Source organism: Mastigoproctus giganteus, chromosome 4, assembly GCF_048544385.1.
Source record: "Mastigoproctus giganteus isolate SK-2022 chromosome 4, ASM4854438v1, whole genome shotgun sequence".
Taxonomy (NCBI): Eukaryota; Metazoa; Arthropoda; class Arachnida; order Uropygi; family Thelyphonidae; genus Mastigoproctus; species Mastigoproctus giganteus.
Window position 1 is genome coordinate 174,006,397 of NC_143578.1, and position 17,493 is coordinate 174,023,889.

General features: G+C 40.3%; 1 protein-coding gene across 1 annotated transcript in view; it reads right to left on the minus strand.

Moving 5' to 3' along the window:
* LOC150087211 (glycogen debranching enzyme) overlaps positions 1 to 17,493 on the minus strand; it is a 763,093-nt gene that overhangs the window by 587,677 nt on the left and 157,923 nt on the right. The window lies entirely within an intron of this gene.

Below are 17,493 nucleotides of genomic sequence, written 5' to 3' on the forward strand. Positions count from 1 at the left end.
GACTGCTGAATACGGTCGATCTGCCAAACTGCACTGGACCAGCGTGGCAGATTATGGTCCATTTCCCTCAGCATGAATTGTTGAGGAGGCTTCCATCCTGCAGTGGGTTGATAATGGCTGCACTTTACTTTTTTTTTTAATGGAAGCACTGGTTAAAGAAGCACTGCAGGATCATCTTGACAAGAATTCAGTTATAGCTCAGACACAGCATGGTTTTATTAAGGGAAGGCCTGACCAATTTGATTGGATATTATGATGCAGGCACAAAGGAACTAAATGCAGGGAATAACTTTGATATCATATATTTAGATCTTAAAAAGGCTTTTGATACTGTTGCACACTGAAGACTGCTGCACCAATTAGAGAAGTGTGGCATTGGTGGCAATTTGTTGCTATGGATAAAGGAATGGTTGAGTGGCAGAAGACAGAGAGTGGTAATTAATGGACACTTCTCATCGTGGACTAATGTTATTAGTGGAGTCCCTCAGGGTTCAGTGTTGGGTCCATTGTTGTTTTCTGTATTTATAAATAATATTGATGATGGTATATCAAGCTTAATGTCCAAGTTTGCAGATGATACAAAGCTTGACATTGTTGTTAAGAACGCTATTGACGCAATGCTGCTGCAACAGGATCTCGAAAGGTTGAGCAGATGGGCTCACAGGTGGCAAATGAAGTTTAACTTTGACAAATGTAAAGTACTACATATGGAAAACAGCAACCCCAGAGCAACGCATCAACTCTGTGGTACTAGACTGACAGTAGTAGGGAATGAAAAGGACCTGGGGGTAATTGTGCAGGCAGATATGAAGTTCTCTGAGCAGTGCAGACGGGCTGCAAGAGTAGCTCATGGTGTCTTATCAATGATATACAGGAATGTTTCTAGCAGGGATAGGGAGGTGATCATTCCCTTGTATAAGGCAATGGTCAGGCCGCACCTTGAGTACTGTATACAGGTCTGGAAGCCTCATTTCAAGAAGGATGTAGAGCTGCTGGAACGAGTACAGAGAAGGGCAACAAGGTTAGTGAACGGAACGAAGGGTTGCTCTTATGGAGAAAGGCTTAAGTTTTGCAAATTACAGTGTCTGGAAACTAGGCACCGGCGAGTTGATCTGATAGAGGTGTACAAAGCCCTGAATGGTTTGAGCATGCTCAATGCTGATGGGATACTGCCTTTTGCTCAGAATAATCACCTGAGAGGGCATAAATTCAAATTGAGGAAAGACAGATGTAGGATAGATGTGCAGAAATTTGCCTTTAGCCAGCGGGTAGCTGGTTGGTGGAACAGACTTCCATCCCTTGTTGTGGAAGTTGATAGCCTAAATAAATTTAAAGCTCAGCTGGACAGGTATTTCGATCGAACGGAGGGGTGAAGTGGAAGGGGTTTTTTTTTTTTTTTTGGCTGATGCTGTATAAGCTTGCTTTCTTGTATCATATGCCTCTACTAATGCTAAGGCTAAAGTCATGATAACCAGAATAGAGAAAGAGTCGAAGAAGGCCCTAAGAGAATTCGAAGGAATGGACCCTACAAAGACTCACATGATGCCAAACAGAACCTTGTGGAGAGTCACAGATCACCTGAATATGCACATAATACCACATTACCTCGAAGCAATGGTGCAACACTGGAGGCCATCCATCCCAACAGCCGTGTATTGTGCTGTGGTAGCAGCCACGAGGATTAACGGGAGAGAAGCAGAAGAACCGAAAACAGAAGGAACCACCAGCTTGGGAAAGAAGACTTCAGGAGAAGATAGAAGAATTAAGAGTCAAGAGAGGCCAACTGACCCAGCACCAACGGGGCGATAGGAGTAAGAAATTAATTTGAAAAGTGAAGAGCATCCTCAAGAGAGACAGCGTACACAGCAAATATGAGACAAAAAGGGAAAGAAAAAAAAAAAAAAAATCAGAGAATAGGAGAGTACTTGGACCCATTGAAACAGAACTTTCTTGCACTCAGCAAGAGACTACACCGATACAAAGAGAGCTTCCAGAGGAAAATAAACAACCAAATCTTCGATGAGGACCAAAGATTCTACAGGAATCTTGGAGAAGACGGGAAAGAAGGTAATGGACCACCCAAGAAGAAGACGATTGAGGAATTCTGGGGAAACATATGGAGCAGGGAAGTAAGACATAACAGCCGAGTGCCCTGGATAGAAGTAGAATGCAAGAAAATCAAGGACGTACAAGAAATGAGAGGGTGGAAGATTCGGGAAGAAGTAAAACAGACAATCAAGAACTCTCACAACTGGCAAACTCCAGGAATAGATAACATTCACATATACTGGAACAAGAAGCTCACTTGCACACAAAAGCACCTGGCAAAGCAGTTCACCCGAATGATAAGGCACCCAGAGACAATCCCGAAGTTTCTCACTCAAGGAATCACATATCTGAAGCCTAAAGATCAAGATACAAGAAACCCAGTGAAATATAGGCCAATCACCTGCCTCCCAACAGATCCTGACCAGCTGCATAACCAGGAAGATATCAACCACTTGGAGAGCCAGAACATAATGGCCAAACAGCAGAAAGGATGCAAGTGGCTGAGCAAAGGAGCAATTAACCACAGTTGCTGCGGTTATGGAGCAAGCCTACAAGAAGCGCTGCAACATGTACACAGCCTACATCGATTACCACAAGGCCTTCGACATCGTGCCTCATAGCTGGCATAGAGGCATTGAAGATCTACAAAGTCAATCCGATAGTGATAAACTTCCTAGGAGAAACGATTGCGAAATGGAGTACCACCATTAAGGTCGAAAACATCACAACCAGGCCAATTCCCATCAGGAGAGGAATCTTTCAGGGAGATGCCCTGAGCCCATTGTGGTTCTGTCTAGCATTTAACCCGCTGTCCACCATGCTCAATAGCAAGTACAGAGGTAACCTCAAAGAAGGAAGGAAGAACCTGTACACTCTCACCAACCTGATGTACATGGATGATATCAAGCTCTACGCGGGAACCGAGTTGTTGTTGTTGTTATTTGGTTTTTAGGAGCATTAGCAACTAAGGCCATATTGCTCCGGGGATATGTGGTGGTCATTCCCTGACCTTTCCACATCCTCCATATTTGGTGGTCACAGGCTCGAACCCCGGTCTAATCAAGAAGCGGGTGCTACGCACTGCTGCTCCTGCCCACCTGGCTACGGAGGTGCCGTGCAGGAACCGAGAAGCACCTCCAGATCACAGAAGAATTCAGCAAGGATATTATGATGAAATTTGGTCTGGACAAATGCAAGACCCACGGATTGCACCAGGCAAAATTAGTCAAGCGAAACTACCAGGTAAAGTGATCAAAGCCATGGCAGAGGGATAGGCCTACAAATACTTGGGGATGAGGCAGGCTCAGCAGTTACAGTACAAGGAAATTAAGGCCTGCCTGACTGAAAAATACCATCACAGGCTCAGAAACCTGCTGAAAGCAAAGCTGAATGGAGGGAACATAGTTAAATCCATAAACACCTATGCAGTCCCAGTACTAACATACTCCTTCAGGATCATAGATTGGACTAACACCGAGTGGGAGGATATCATGAGAAAGAGAAGGACAATGATGACCAAGAGCCGCCAACACTACCACCTGAAATCTGCCGTGGAGAGACTGACAATTGCCCGGGAAGAAGGAGGAAGGGCCTGATAGACCTCATTGAGCAACAGAAGACAGCGATAGTTAACCTGAAGGATTACTTCCAGAAACATACAGCAGCACTCCACCAGGCCATAAGGAAGATAGACAAGCGGTATACCCCCACTCAACCTAAGCGAGGAATCTCCCCCAACCCCAGGAGGTACAAATGAAGCTAGAAAGATGGGCAGAGAAGACACTCCATGGCAGACACTACAATGATCTCCATCAAGATTACATATATAAAACTGCTTTCAATGCATGGCTCATGAGTGGGATGCTCTTCCCTGAGACTGAAGGATTCATGCTCGCCATCCAAGACCAGGTAATCAACATCAGATATTATAGAAAATACATTGCCAAGGAGCCTGGAGCGTCCGATGATACATGTCGACGATGCCACCTGGCCTCAGAAATGATCCAACACATCACCGCGGGGTACAAGGTGATCACCTAGACTGAGTACACTCATAGGCACGACCAGGTAGCAAGAATAATACATCAGAAGCTAGTGAGGAAATACCAGCTGACCAAAGAAAGTGTACCACACTACAAGTACAAACCACAGGCAGTACTAGAGACCCAAACCCATAAGCTGTACCAGAACTGCGCCATAAGAACAGATAGAACAATCCCCCACAACAGACCGGACATAGCCCTTCTGGACAAGAAGAAAAAACTACCTATCTGATTATACATAGCGGTACCCAACAATGGCAAGCTGCAGAAAACCCATGGGGAAAAAATCAGGAAGTACACAAACCTAAGACAGGAGATCAAAGAGATGTGGCATATGGAACAAGTAATGATCATCCCAATCATCGTGTCAACCACAGGTATAGTGACAAAGACCCTACATAACAGCCTAGCAGCAATAGGTCTCCCAGCGAACACCTACAAGGAACTCCAGAAAGTTGCAATCCTGAACACCTGTAGGATAGTCAGAGAGTTCCTCAACCAACAGTAACACCACACATAACAACAACCACCCTGTGTACTTGGTAGCAATACCAGTCACGTAGTGGAACCCCCAATCAGTGAGAAATAATATAATAATAATAAAGTCTTGCTAGTGTGCAAGTAACCCACAAGTTCCAGTCAATATTTGGAAATTTAAAATCCCACATTACAAGACATTCTGATTTACTGGCCCATTCTATTTCTTTCCACAACTGCTCATTGTACTCATCAGCATCTTTAGGCCTATAACATACTCCTACTCTTATTTTCCCTTTCCCAGTGTTTATGTCACACCAAACATTGCACTGTCCACCTGTGTCAACTGGATGCACTTCCTTAGATTTTGTGTGTTTCTTAACTAACAGCTTAACCCTTCCTACCCTATCTGTCCTTTCTGTACTCCCCAAATTCGAATTCTGCACTGCTTATATCTGTGTGACACCATGTCTCTGATATCCCAACAATATCTGGCTTTGAAGTCTTGATCAGCACTTCAAATTTATCAATTTTATTTACTATAGTGTACGTTCAAGTATACATGCACTTGTTCTTACTCTTAGTTACACTAACACAGCCCATGTACAGTGAAACTTCCCTTTAACGGACAGCCATGGGAAACGAGAATGTGTCCGTTAGAGTGAAGTCTCTGCTAACAAGAAGTCTGAGGGAGAAAAAAAAAAGAAAGTAAGAAAAATCGTTAAACGTTTAATGTAAAATTAAATTAAATTATATACAGATTTTGTACAATATTTTTGTAAATAATATACATACAAATGTGCTATACATATTATGACTTTATCTTAAGAAAAATACATACAGTAATCACTTATTTTCTTCTGCCCCTTCTTCCAGCTGATAATTTTGTTTTCAACATTTGTTTAGAGTGAAGAAACCATCGAAAGTCCTTCAGTATCTTCTTCAGCGGCGAAAAACATTTTTAAACGATTGATTTGTATGAGCGCTTCTTCTATTTTCATCGGTGGTTCGTCGTTAATATGTTCTTCGACAGAATGACCTCCTTCCGTTTCTTCATCCTCATGAGGAACTTCTTGAAATATATCGATGATAATGTCATTGATATCTAGAGCACCATCTTCTTAGTGAGGTTTGAGTCTATATCTTTGTAGCCAGGGTCACTTGCAGCGGAAGAGTATCGTACATTATCAATAGATGTTGAAGTTCTTGTTCTTCTTGGTGCTCCACATTGCTGTTCACAACTTCAATTTTTGCGTTTGAGAAGCCAGACTTTACAAAACAGTTCACGACGACAGTTTATTTTCTAATTGCGTTTACTGAAGAGGAAATCCATTGAATCGCATCTAGGATGCTGATTTTCTTTGCAAGGTCACTCGCACATGTTACATCGTTCATGTTTGCAATGAGATGTCTTAAAACACGTTTTCTGTAGTGAAGTTTACATTTTTTTATTATCCCTTGATCCAAGGGCTGACACTCTGCAGTTGTGTTTGGTGGCAGAAAAACGATTTGAATGTTGGACAATTCAATGTGCGGGTGAGATGCAGCATTATCCACAAAAAGAATAATTTTTCTGACGAATCATGTTTTAGTTAAAGTGACGTATCCATTCACTCATGATATCTCTTGTCATTCATGCGTTTTTATTAGACTTCCAGTCAACATTCAAAAGATTCAACTTTATGCCCTTGAAACAATGAGGATTTTGTGGTTTTCCTATAAAAAGAGGTTGTTCAAAGTCTCCCAGCATATTTGTACACAATAGTACAGTAAAGCTTTCCTTAGAAAAATTTCTGCCCTGGCAATTGTCGCTTTTTAGACTCACTGTTTTTTCAGGAAGAGCTTTAAAAAACAACCCTGTTTCGTCACAGTTGTAAATATCCTTAGCTTCAAATTCACGACATAAATCTTCCAATTTGACGGTCAACTCTGTTACAACCCCAGTATCAACAGATCCACCTTCACCACTTATGGTTTTCCAAGAAATTTTATGCTGAGTTTTGAACTTGTCTAGTCATCCCACAGAAGCTTTGAACTCATTTACTCCCATAGATTTCGCAACCTCCAAAGCTTTTTCCTAATAATAGGCCCATTAACGGGAATTTTTTTAGCACAGGGACGACAAAACCACTCATACGTAACATTGTCAATTTGAAGTCCAACAGTTTCCAGGAATGATTTTTGAACCTGATCATTTACTTGTTGCCAAAATTGTTTGAGCAGTTCATTTTGTTTCTTTAGGATGTCGCTTACCTGCGTCTTCCCGATTTTGAATTTTGCAGCGAAATTGCGAACACTATTTTTTTGCCGATCATACGCATTAATGAGTTCGACTTTATCTTTTAAAGTTAAATGTTTACGAGAAGACATTGTACACTTCACACAACACTGAACAAAACTGAAAACCGAAACTCAAAAGATGAAAGGCCGACAAAATCCCCCCCCCTGCACACACCGAATTCATCAGAAGTTTTACACGTGCCTTAAAATTCTTGAAAAAGGGTTTAGAACCACGAAGTAAACTTTGATAAAATTCAGAGAATTGGAAATAAAAAATAAACACACGATTGAGGCAATACGTGGAAGAAATGTTCCTAGAAAAGGGGCCGTGCGCTCGCCCGCTGTTCGTTATTGGGAGATCAAATTAAGTGGTAATCTAAACGAAACAGTGCAGATTGCCTGTCCGCGTCCGTTACAGAGAATGTCCACTAGACAGAAGCTGAAAACATGTTAAAACCAATAGAGGAGAGTTGGGGAATTTGAAAATGTGTTTAGAGAGGTGTCCGTTAGGAGAAGTTTCACTGTATTTATTTATTCCATGATGACTCCCAGAAGCTCTTAAAATCCCTAGCAACTTGCTCTCTAGGCTGCTGCTCATTACAATAGAAGTGCCGCAAGAATCACTTTCACTTCTGCCTGCAGCTACCATTAATCTTTTATTCTGTGAATCCCCCCAAACTAACAGTTTTCCAACCCACCTAACACCACCTCGATAGCATCAGCAAATATTTTTGCACTCTTTCTATTTAAGTGTATCCCATCCCTTTAGAAGCAGTCTTTCCTGTTAGCAAGCCCAGACAATGCTGAAAAAAATTCAACCCCGTGAGCCTTGCACAATATCTGTAGGGCCAAATTGATTGACAAGGCTCTCATCATATACTCCCTCCTATCGTGTCTGAGCAGAATTGCTGACACTTTTGGTGCCTCCGTAGCCAGGTGGGCAGGAGTAGCAGTGCGTAGCACATGCTTCTTGATTAGACTGGGGTTCGAGCCCATGACCACCAAATAAAAAAGGATGCGGAAAGGTCAGGGAATGACCACCACATATCCCCGGAGCAATATGGCCTTAGTTGCTAATGCTCATAAAAAACAAATAACATAACATAACAGAAAATTTATGAAAATTTAACCCTAACTCGCAACTTTTTTTTTCAGCATTGACCTGTACTTGTTAAGTAAATCTGCAGATCTCTTAGTCTTGTCATTAGTGCCATGTAGAACAATATCACCTTTTGTGCTCTTAAAAAATGATATCTGCTCTACGTCATCAACTTTTGCTCCTGGCAGACATACCCTGGTCCTGTTTCACCTATTCTTTTTGCATACTATATTCCCCGTCTCCCTGACAATAGAGTCACCGACAATAACTAGTTCCTGTGGGACCAGCGCTTTCTGCCTTGGAGATTGCCGCTGTGTTGCCTGATGCACAGGAGTGAGCTCTGGCACTGAGTTGGGCAGCTGAGAGCTCGATGGGGCCCTCATATTAATTTTTTCAAGGGCATTTACTATACAACTCAAACTCTCATAGACACCCATTAGAACACTGAGTTGGCACCTAATTTTTTCAGTCTCTGCACCTAGCATGCACAGAGACATCCTCCTTGGCTAAGATCATGTCCTGTTCTAGACAGGACTGCAAACATTTCAGATTTCACGCATTGTTTTAGTCTGTGATGCGTGGGAGAATCGCCCCCTTCGGTTCTCCCAAGCCACAGCACTCTGGCTATTCTGTGAATGCTGCTTTGCTGTTCTAGTCTGGGTCATGATTCTGTTTAAGCATAATTTAATTAACAATGAAATTTAATAAAATTAATAAATTTTATTGATAATACTATACAAATCTAACAGATTTCTAATACACTGCTACGTATTTTGCTTTCTAGTTTTATTTTAAACCTTACGGTATTCTGTATCGTCTAACAATGGCTGCAATGAACGTAAAATCCACGATTTTGAAAGTATTAACTTTCAAAATCGCTATCTAAATTCAAAATAAACCACAGAGCTTGGCTAGTACTATAAGCTACTTATAGAAAATAATTTAGTATAACAATTAAGTCAATAAAAATGACTAAATATAAATGAAAACTTAGCATTCGCCCAATTATAGTAATAGTATCGCCATATATTGCAAGGACAAACAGTCAAGTTGTCAGCCCCAACTACTTGTGAGGGAAACTTGTTCCAGCCACCAACAACTCAATGGCTAAAAGAAAACAAACTTCCTACAATCTAATCCAAACCTCAACTCTTGTAATTTGAATTTATGACCCCTAGCTCTGGAATTCTTTATAAAGTGAGAATTCCAGAGCTAGGGGTCTGGAATTCTTTATAAAGTGAGAATTCCACCTGAACTGATTTTACTAATCCCTCCTCTCAAAGATTTATAAACGTTAATCAGGTCACTTCTGAAGTGCCTGGTTGCCAAGCTCTGTAGCTCACATAATAGGCGTTTTTCTTCATATGGTTGTCCTTCTGCCGATCTCACCATTCAAGAGGCCAGTCTTTGGACCATTTCAAGAAGTTGAATGTCTTTTTTGATATGAGGTCTCCATACTTTGAGCACAATATTCCAAATCTGGCCTTACAATTGCCTTATACAGTGTGATTATGACCTCCCTATCTCTACAGGATAACGTTCAATAAATCATGAATTAATAAATCACCATGGCCTTTCATGGCTGCCTTTCACACTGCACAGAAATATTTATGTCTGCCTGTAATTGTAATTCCCAGATCCCTTTCTTTCTCCACTGTTTTTAATGCAATCCCACCAAGTGGGTAAATTATTTGTGGGTTGCTATTCCGCAACTATAAGACATTTAGCAGCATTAAAACATAACTGCCACTTCTCTGACCATCTTTGAAGTCTGTTGAAGTCATCCTCTAGAAGCAATGCTTGGCACTGATCATTAATGGCTCTGCCAATCTTTATGTCAGTTGCAAATTTTGACATCACACATTCTTTCACTTTGTCGGCATAAGTTATGAAAATGAGAAACAACAGTGGTCTAAAAACTGATCCTTGAGGGACCCCATTCCTGACGTTATACCAATCTGAAGAATATCCATTAATCAAAACCCTATTCCTTCTGCAATGAAGCCACCCAGCACTCCATCTTAGAATCATACCAGTAATCCCAACTTGTTCACGTTTATAACAGTGACCTCTCATGAGGGACCAAGTCAAATGCTTTCTAAAATCCAAATAAACTATGTCGAAATTGTTTCCTAAATCCAGCTCATGAGTAACTGTGTCAAAATAGCCCACTAAATTAGTTATGCATGATTCACCCTTAATAAAGCCATGTTGTGTGTGTCCTTCAAAATGCCATATCTATCTAAATGTCCCTTGATTGCACTCTTAATCATTGCCTCCTAAGAATTTTTCTACCACTGAAGTCAGACTAACTAGTCTGTAGTTACCAAATTCGCTCTTAAAACCACCTCTTATGTATTGGTGATACATTACCCCTTCAATAATTCAAAGGAATCTCTCCTGAGTACAAAGAACCCTTCATAATTAACTGCAATGGTTCAATATTCATGGTTCGAATGACTCAATTTGCTGAAAAACTACTGGGTAAATGATATTAAGTCAGTGTGCTGACTAGGCCTATAACACACCTAGTGGCTTTGATGAGTATAATGAACAATTGTACAGAGAAATAGAGTGGGCCAGTAAATCAGAATGTCTTATAATGGGGGATTTAAACTTCCAAAATACTGAATGGAACTTCTGGGTCGGTCACTCAAACTATCAATACTTATTTGAATTTATTGGATGATTGATTTCTACAGCAGCATGTTAGAGAAGGAGTAATTGCTCTGATTATCAGCACTGATTATTCGTGCATTAATAATTTGCAGACAAAGGAACCATAGGTGGCAGTGATGTGAGATTTATTTAAAGACATAACTACCATCGGAAGTAAAGGAAAGGGTTTTGCTTTCATAAAGGTGACTACAGTGGTCTCAGAGATTTTTTAAATTTCATACAGTGGGAACAACTGATGTTACAAACAGCAAATTCTAAATGGGAAGCATTCAAGAATGCTTCCCATTTAGAATCTTGGAAGCTACTAGGCTTTTCATAGCAACTAACAAATACTATTCAAGGTTTAGGTCTCATTAGATGTCAGATGAACTAGTGAGACTTGTAGCAGAGAAGAAAAATGCATGGGGTGCACATAAATTATCAGGTGACACAGAAGCTTATGGTAGCTATAAGCTAGTCTGTAATCAAGTGACAAATGAGGTTAGGCAAGCAAAGGCAGATTACAATGAAACCTTTGGCAAAGGATGCAAATAAAAATGGCAAAAGCTTCTTTACTCATATAAACTCTAGAAGGAAGGCGATTAATCCGGTTTGTCCACTTGATATCGATGGTTCGACTGTTGATGATCCTACTCAGATAGCTGACAAACTGAATGAATATTTTGCCTCTACATTCACACATGAGCAATTCTGTAGGAAAGTGTAGGACAGAAGCTTACTGAACTAACAGGGGGCTCAATGATTTTGTAATAACTGAGAGAAAAGTGGAGGAGAAATTGTTGAAGTTAAATATAAGAAAGACACCTGAGGTAAATGGAATCTTTCCTGTTATACTAAAGGAGGTGGAAATGACAGTAAGCAAACCTTAGCTATAATTATGAGGGCGTCTTTGGACTCGGGGTAGGTCCCATGGACTGGAGATGTGCAAATGTATCCCAAATTCCCAAAGGGTGGCACAAATAATTACAGACCTGTTAGTATAACTTCTTCCTGAGAAACTAATGGAGTCTGGTTAAAAAAGCATTGCAGGATCATCTAGACAAGACTGCAGTTATAGCTCGGACACAGCATGGGTTTGTTAGGAAGAAGTCTTGTCTGACCAATTTGATTTGATAGTTTGATGTGATTACAAGGGAACTGGATGCAAAAAAATAATTTTGATATCATATACTTAGATTTCAGGAAAGCTTTTGATATTGTTGCAAATTGGAGACTACCATACAAACTGAAGCAGTATAGCATTAAGGGCAAGTTTCTACAATGGATAAAAGGGTTGTTGAGTGAGAGAAGACAGAGGGTGGTAATCAATGGTCACTGCTCTTTGTGGACTGTTGTTATTTGGTTTTTTTAGGAGCATTAGCAACTAAGGCCATATTGCTCCAGGGATATGCGGTGGTCTTCCCTGACTTTTCCACATCCTCCGTATTTGGTGGTCATGGGCTCGAACCCCGGTAGGTCTAATCAAGAAGTGTGTGCTATGCACTACTGCTCCTGCCCACCTGGCTACGGAGGTGCCCACCTTCTTTGTGGACTAATGTTATTAGTGGAGTCCCCCAGGGTTCAGTGTTGGCCCATCGTTGTTTTGTATATTTATTAATAATATTGATGAAGGAATGTCTAAGTTTGCTGATGATACAAATACTAATGACAGTATGCTACTGCAACAGGATCTAAAAAAGTTATGCAGATGGCCTGAGAAGTAGCAAATGAAGTTTAACATTGACAAATGAAAAGTACTGCATATGGGTAGAAGTTACCCCAGTGAAACATACCAACTGTGTGGTACTACACTCAGGGTGGTAGAGAATGAAAATGAGCTGGGGTAATTGTGTAGTCAGACATTAAGTTTTCTGAGCAGTGCAGACAAGCTGCCAAGAGCAAGTCATGGGGTCTTGTCAATGATATACAGAAATTATGTTTGTAGGGAGAAGGAGGCGATTATTCCTTTGTATAAGGTAATAGTCAGCCCACACCTTGAGTACTGCATACAGGTCTGGTCTTCCTCATTTTAAGAAGGATGTAGAGCTGCTGGAATGAGTACAAAGAAGGGCAAAAAAGACTGGTGTTCTGCAAATTGCAGCATCTGGAGACTAGGCACCTGTGAGGTGATCTGATTGAAGTGTATAAGGCCTTGAATGGGTTGAGTAGGCTCAATGCTGATGGAATTCTTCCTCTTGCTTAGATTACGAACCTTAGGGGGCATAAATTCAAACTGAGGAAGAACAGCTGTAGAATTGTTGTTTGAAAATTTGCCTTTACCTAGCAGGTGGTTGATCTGAATGTAAAGACTCTTGTCATATTCTTAACAATGTTCTGGTCTGTAGATTACTCCCACTCTCAATGTTCCTTTGCTTCCAACAAAATTACACCACACAGATTGTATGTTCGCAGACATAACATCAGACTCAGAATAAGCTCTTTTTGTAATCAGGCTGCTTTTTATAAGAAGCATGGTCCCCTCCACCCGTCTATCATCCTTATCTTTCCAAAATATATTATATAGTAGCCCATTGTATAAGGCAATGGTCATGCCACATCTTCAATACTGCATACAGGTCTGGAGAGCTCATTTTAGGAAAGATGTAGAACTCCTGGAACAGGTACAGAGAAGGGCATTGAGATTGGTGAGTGGAACAAACCAGTGCTCTTACAAAGAAAGGCTTTGGTTCTGCAAGCTGCAGCATCTGGTGAATAGGCACCTACAAGGTTATCTGAATGAGGTGATTTGAATGGCAAGTTCAGTACTGATGGGATTCTTCCTCTTGCTGAGGCCAACACATGAGGGGATATACAATTTCAAATTGAGGAAGGACAGTTGCAGACTAGGTGTGTGGAAATTTGCCTTTAGCAAGTGGGTTCTTGATCACTGGGACAAACTTCCATCTGTTGTTGTTGTGGACATTGATAGATTAAATAAATTCAAGATAGAACTAGACAAAATGAATACGTGAAATTAGAGGTGTTGTAGTTTTTTTTTTTTGGGTGATGCTGTATAAACTTGCTTTTTTGCATCGTTTGCCACTGCTAATGCAAACTCAGTGACAAAAGAATATCATAATAGGATTAACATATAAATCTGCAAAATACCATGTGAATCTATAAAAAAAAAAAAATCCTTTGTGTATAACTCTGACAAAGGCAAAAGAAATAAGCCAAAAGAAAAAAAATATCTCTTGAAATACAGGTTTTCCAATGCAAAACTGATGTCCAAATACTATTAGAAAAAAATTTCTTTAGATGCTTTTTTTTATTATTAGACATATGCTGCACCAGCCAAAAAAAAAAAAAAAAAAAATTCTGAATTACCCCGAGAGAGAGAGAGAGAGAGAGAGAGAGAGAGAGAGAGAGAGAGAGAGAGAGAGAGAGAGAGAGAGAGAGAGAGAGAGAGAGGGGGGGGGGGACCACCAAGAAAAAGAAGAATGATGATATCCAGCTCAGGACCCTGGGTGTGCCAAGCCCATACTCACCAGATGTAAGCCCCTAGGGTTTTAATCAAGTACTACTTTTTGGATATCACTATAAGAGTATAACTGCTTTCCTTTTAACAATTCTTTGAGAGGTCCTAAAAATAGTCACCTGGAGTTGTGTCAGGGAATAAGTCAAGAGAAATAAGTAGAGTATGTGATCATGAGTGGTGTCAACGGTTGATAACAGTGAAAAAAATGGACACTCATTTTGTAAACAACTACGTTTTGTCCAGGTACAAGTTTCAGATAGTTAGCAAGCATGCTGCACTCTGAAGCATTGTCAATAGTTGTAATCTTCATGTAACTTTTCAAAACAATCCCATATTTTATTCCAAAATAAGTTTGGTATCGCCTTTCCTGAAAATGGAATGGCTCTTAATTCATTTGACTTTGGGATGAAAGGAATGTATCCATGACTCATTCACTTGCAGGATTAAAGGAATGTATACGTGACTCATTCTCACTTGCAGGATGAAAGTGAATATATCCATGACTGAAGATCACAGTCTTCCAGCTAAATCAACATGATCCCTTGTTATTTATTTATTTATTTTTTTTTTTTGGTAGTTGTTGGCGCATAGGCTTCTGTGGCCATAATGCACCTCCCAAGGTTTTTGCAGTACTTTGATCCAAGCCCGAGGCGGGAATCGAACCCGCGACCTTTAGGTTGCCAGGCAGGCACTTTACCCACCCGGCTTGGTCAGCATCCCTTGTTATAAGCCACTCATTTAGTGAGTTTTCCTTTATCCCCTGTTTTACCATATTACACATAAAGTTATCTATAAATAGATAACTAAACCTACAACATGAAGTCTGTAGAGATTTTCTTTACAAAAGAAAACTTTTCTCTTTTACTTCTTCTCTGTTCCTAAACTCACATATTTTCTGTTGTGCTAGTTCAGGAGCCGAGTGGTTAGGAGCGGGAGTGCAGTAGCACACGCTCCTTGAGTAGACCGGGGCTCAAGCCCCTGACTGCTAAATACGGTTGATCTGCCAACCCGCACTGGACCAGCGTGGCAGATTATGGTCCATTTCCGTCAGCATGAATTGTTGAGGAGGTTTTCATCCTGCAGTTGGTTGATAATGGCTGCACTTTACCTTTTACCTGTCCATGAGACATAAAACTGAAAGTCTCCACTAGTGTCTTTTCTGTCATAAAAGAACTAAAATAAGCTATCTATTAACCTGAGTTGGAATCTGAATATCTGGTTCCTAATTTACATCAAGTTGAATTGGCATTTGAGAGAATGACCTTCATACAAGTCAAGGTGTTTCAGAGATTGGTGGTGGTTGTTGTTGATGGTATTTTAAGTGCAATGGCTACTTAGGCCATATTGCACTCATGAAAGTGGTTCATACTGCCTGTGTTTGTTGATTTAGAAGCAGTTAAAAACTGCTATACAATCCTATTCATTTTAGGAAGGAGAAGAATTCTGTGAGATTTGATTTTTTGTGAGACTTGGCTAAGCAACAAAGGTTCCTTCAAACTTGCCAGAGAACTGAATGACACTAGTCAAGAATTATTATGCAGAGCATGTTCCAGAAGTATGTGTTTGACTGTGAGTGGAGTATGACAGTGATTACACTGAGGAGGGTCATTTCCTGACAAAAGGAACAGATGGGTTAAATGAGTATGGCCAATTCTGGCTAGAATTATTTCTTCTTGTCTGTTTGTAATGAGGCCAGAAGCCCATTATTTTAATTTGAAGTAGTTTATTATGAATTTGCACTTGCCATTGAAGAGTCTATTGACCTTTTCATATACTTTGTATATATTTATTTTATAATCTGTGAACGGTACTAGTGAATTTGTTGGGGCTGAGCTGGATGGATGTTTGGTAGCATCATCAGCAATTTCATTTCCCAGTATTCCAGTATGGCCTGGGATCCAGCAGAAGACAACCTTTTGCTGATGCTCTCCAAGATGTATCAACTATGATCTGATGAGCTTTAATATGGGTGAGTAGGTGGGGAATAATTCTGCATGGCTAATAACTTTGTGGGTTTGTGTATATTATGCTCTTTTGAATTGACATGTGAAAAATATTTTCCAAAGCAAGTTTTATGGCATATAATTCAGTCGTATAACTACTACACTCTGTTGGAAGAGACAGAGAAATGGTAGTATCAGGGAGTACCACAGCCGCACCCGATCCACTCTCAGACTTCGATCCATCTGTATATATTTTAGCGAAGTCTGGATAATGTTGAGTACGCTCAATGTGTAGCTGTTGGATGTTAATGTCTGATAGAGCGTTTTCCCCACTGATAGAAGTAATTGTCACAAAATGGCATGATGACAGTATGGAGGGTTGGGATCTATAGGATCTTGCAAGATTTTATCGAGGTGTATATCCCAATCTTCTGCTATTTGCTTTAGCCTAATACCAGCAAGCTGAACTGTCCGTGGGTTGTTTCTATAAAATGTCATAAACTGTGAATCAAAGTATTGACCAATTAGAATGGGTCACCTGGCTTTGGATCTTGGTTGCATAGTTCAACAGCAACATCTTTCTCCTGATATTTAGAGGAGGTTCGTGGGCTTCAACATACAAACTTTGCAATGGAGATGTTCTGAATGCACCTAGTGCTGTTCTAAGAGCTGAGTGTTGAATACAGTTGAGGCGAGATAAAGCACTCTCCCTAGCAGAATCGAAGATAGGCGTGATCTGATTATGGATCTGTATAAATGAAGCAGGCTGTAACGATCTGCACTCCAAGTAGTCTGAAGATTTTCAATGTGCTTTTGGAAGTTTAACTTGCTGTCAAAAAATAATCCTAGTAGATGAATACTATTAGCTATGGGAAAAGGATGGTTATTCAAGTGGAGCTCGGGTTCATGATGCATATTGCATCTGGTATGGAAGTGAATGGCAGTAGATTTCTGACTGGATAGTCTATAACAATTTTGTGTCATCCATGTCAGGATGCGATTAACTGATATTTATAGTTGGCGTTCAATGTAATGCATGTTTTGAAAATGACAATTGTGAGATTGTCTGCAAAGAGGTACGAATCCACAGTTTTCGGAATGAGTTCAATTATGTGGTTCATTCTCACTGCAAACAAAGTGGCAATGAGAACAGACCCTTGTGGAATTCCTTCTTCTTGGATAAAGTTCTTAGAGAAGGTTTCCCAGTAATGAACTTGAAAGGATCTCTGTTGAAGGAAATTTTGGAGAAAATATGGTAAATTACCTCTCAAGCCAAGAGAATGTAGATCTTTTAGGATGCCGAAACACCACATAGTGTCAAAGGCTTTCTCAACGTCAAGACAGACCATGACGAGATGTTCTTTTTTGATGAAAGCATTTCTGATGTTTGTCTTGGCTTTGACCATGAAATCCAATGAAGATCGGTTTTTCCGGAATCCAAATTGGTTGTTGTTAATCAAGTTTTAG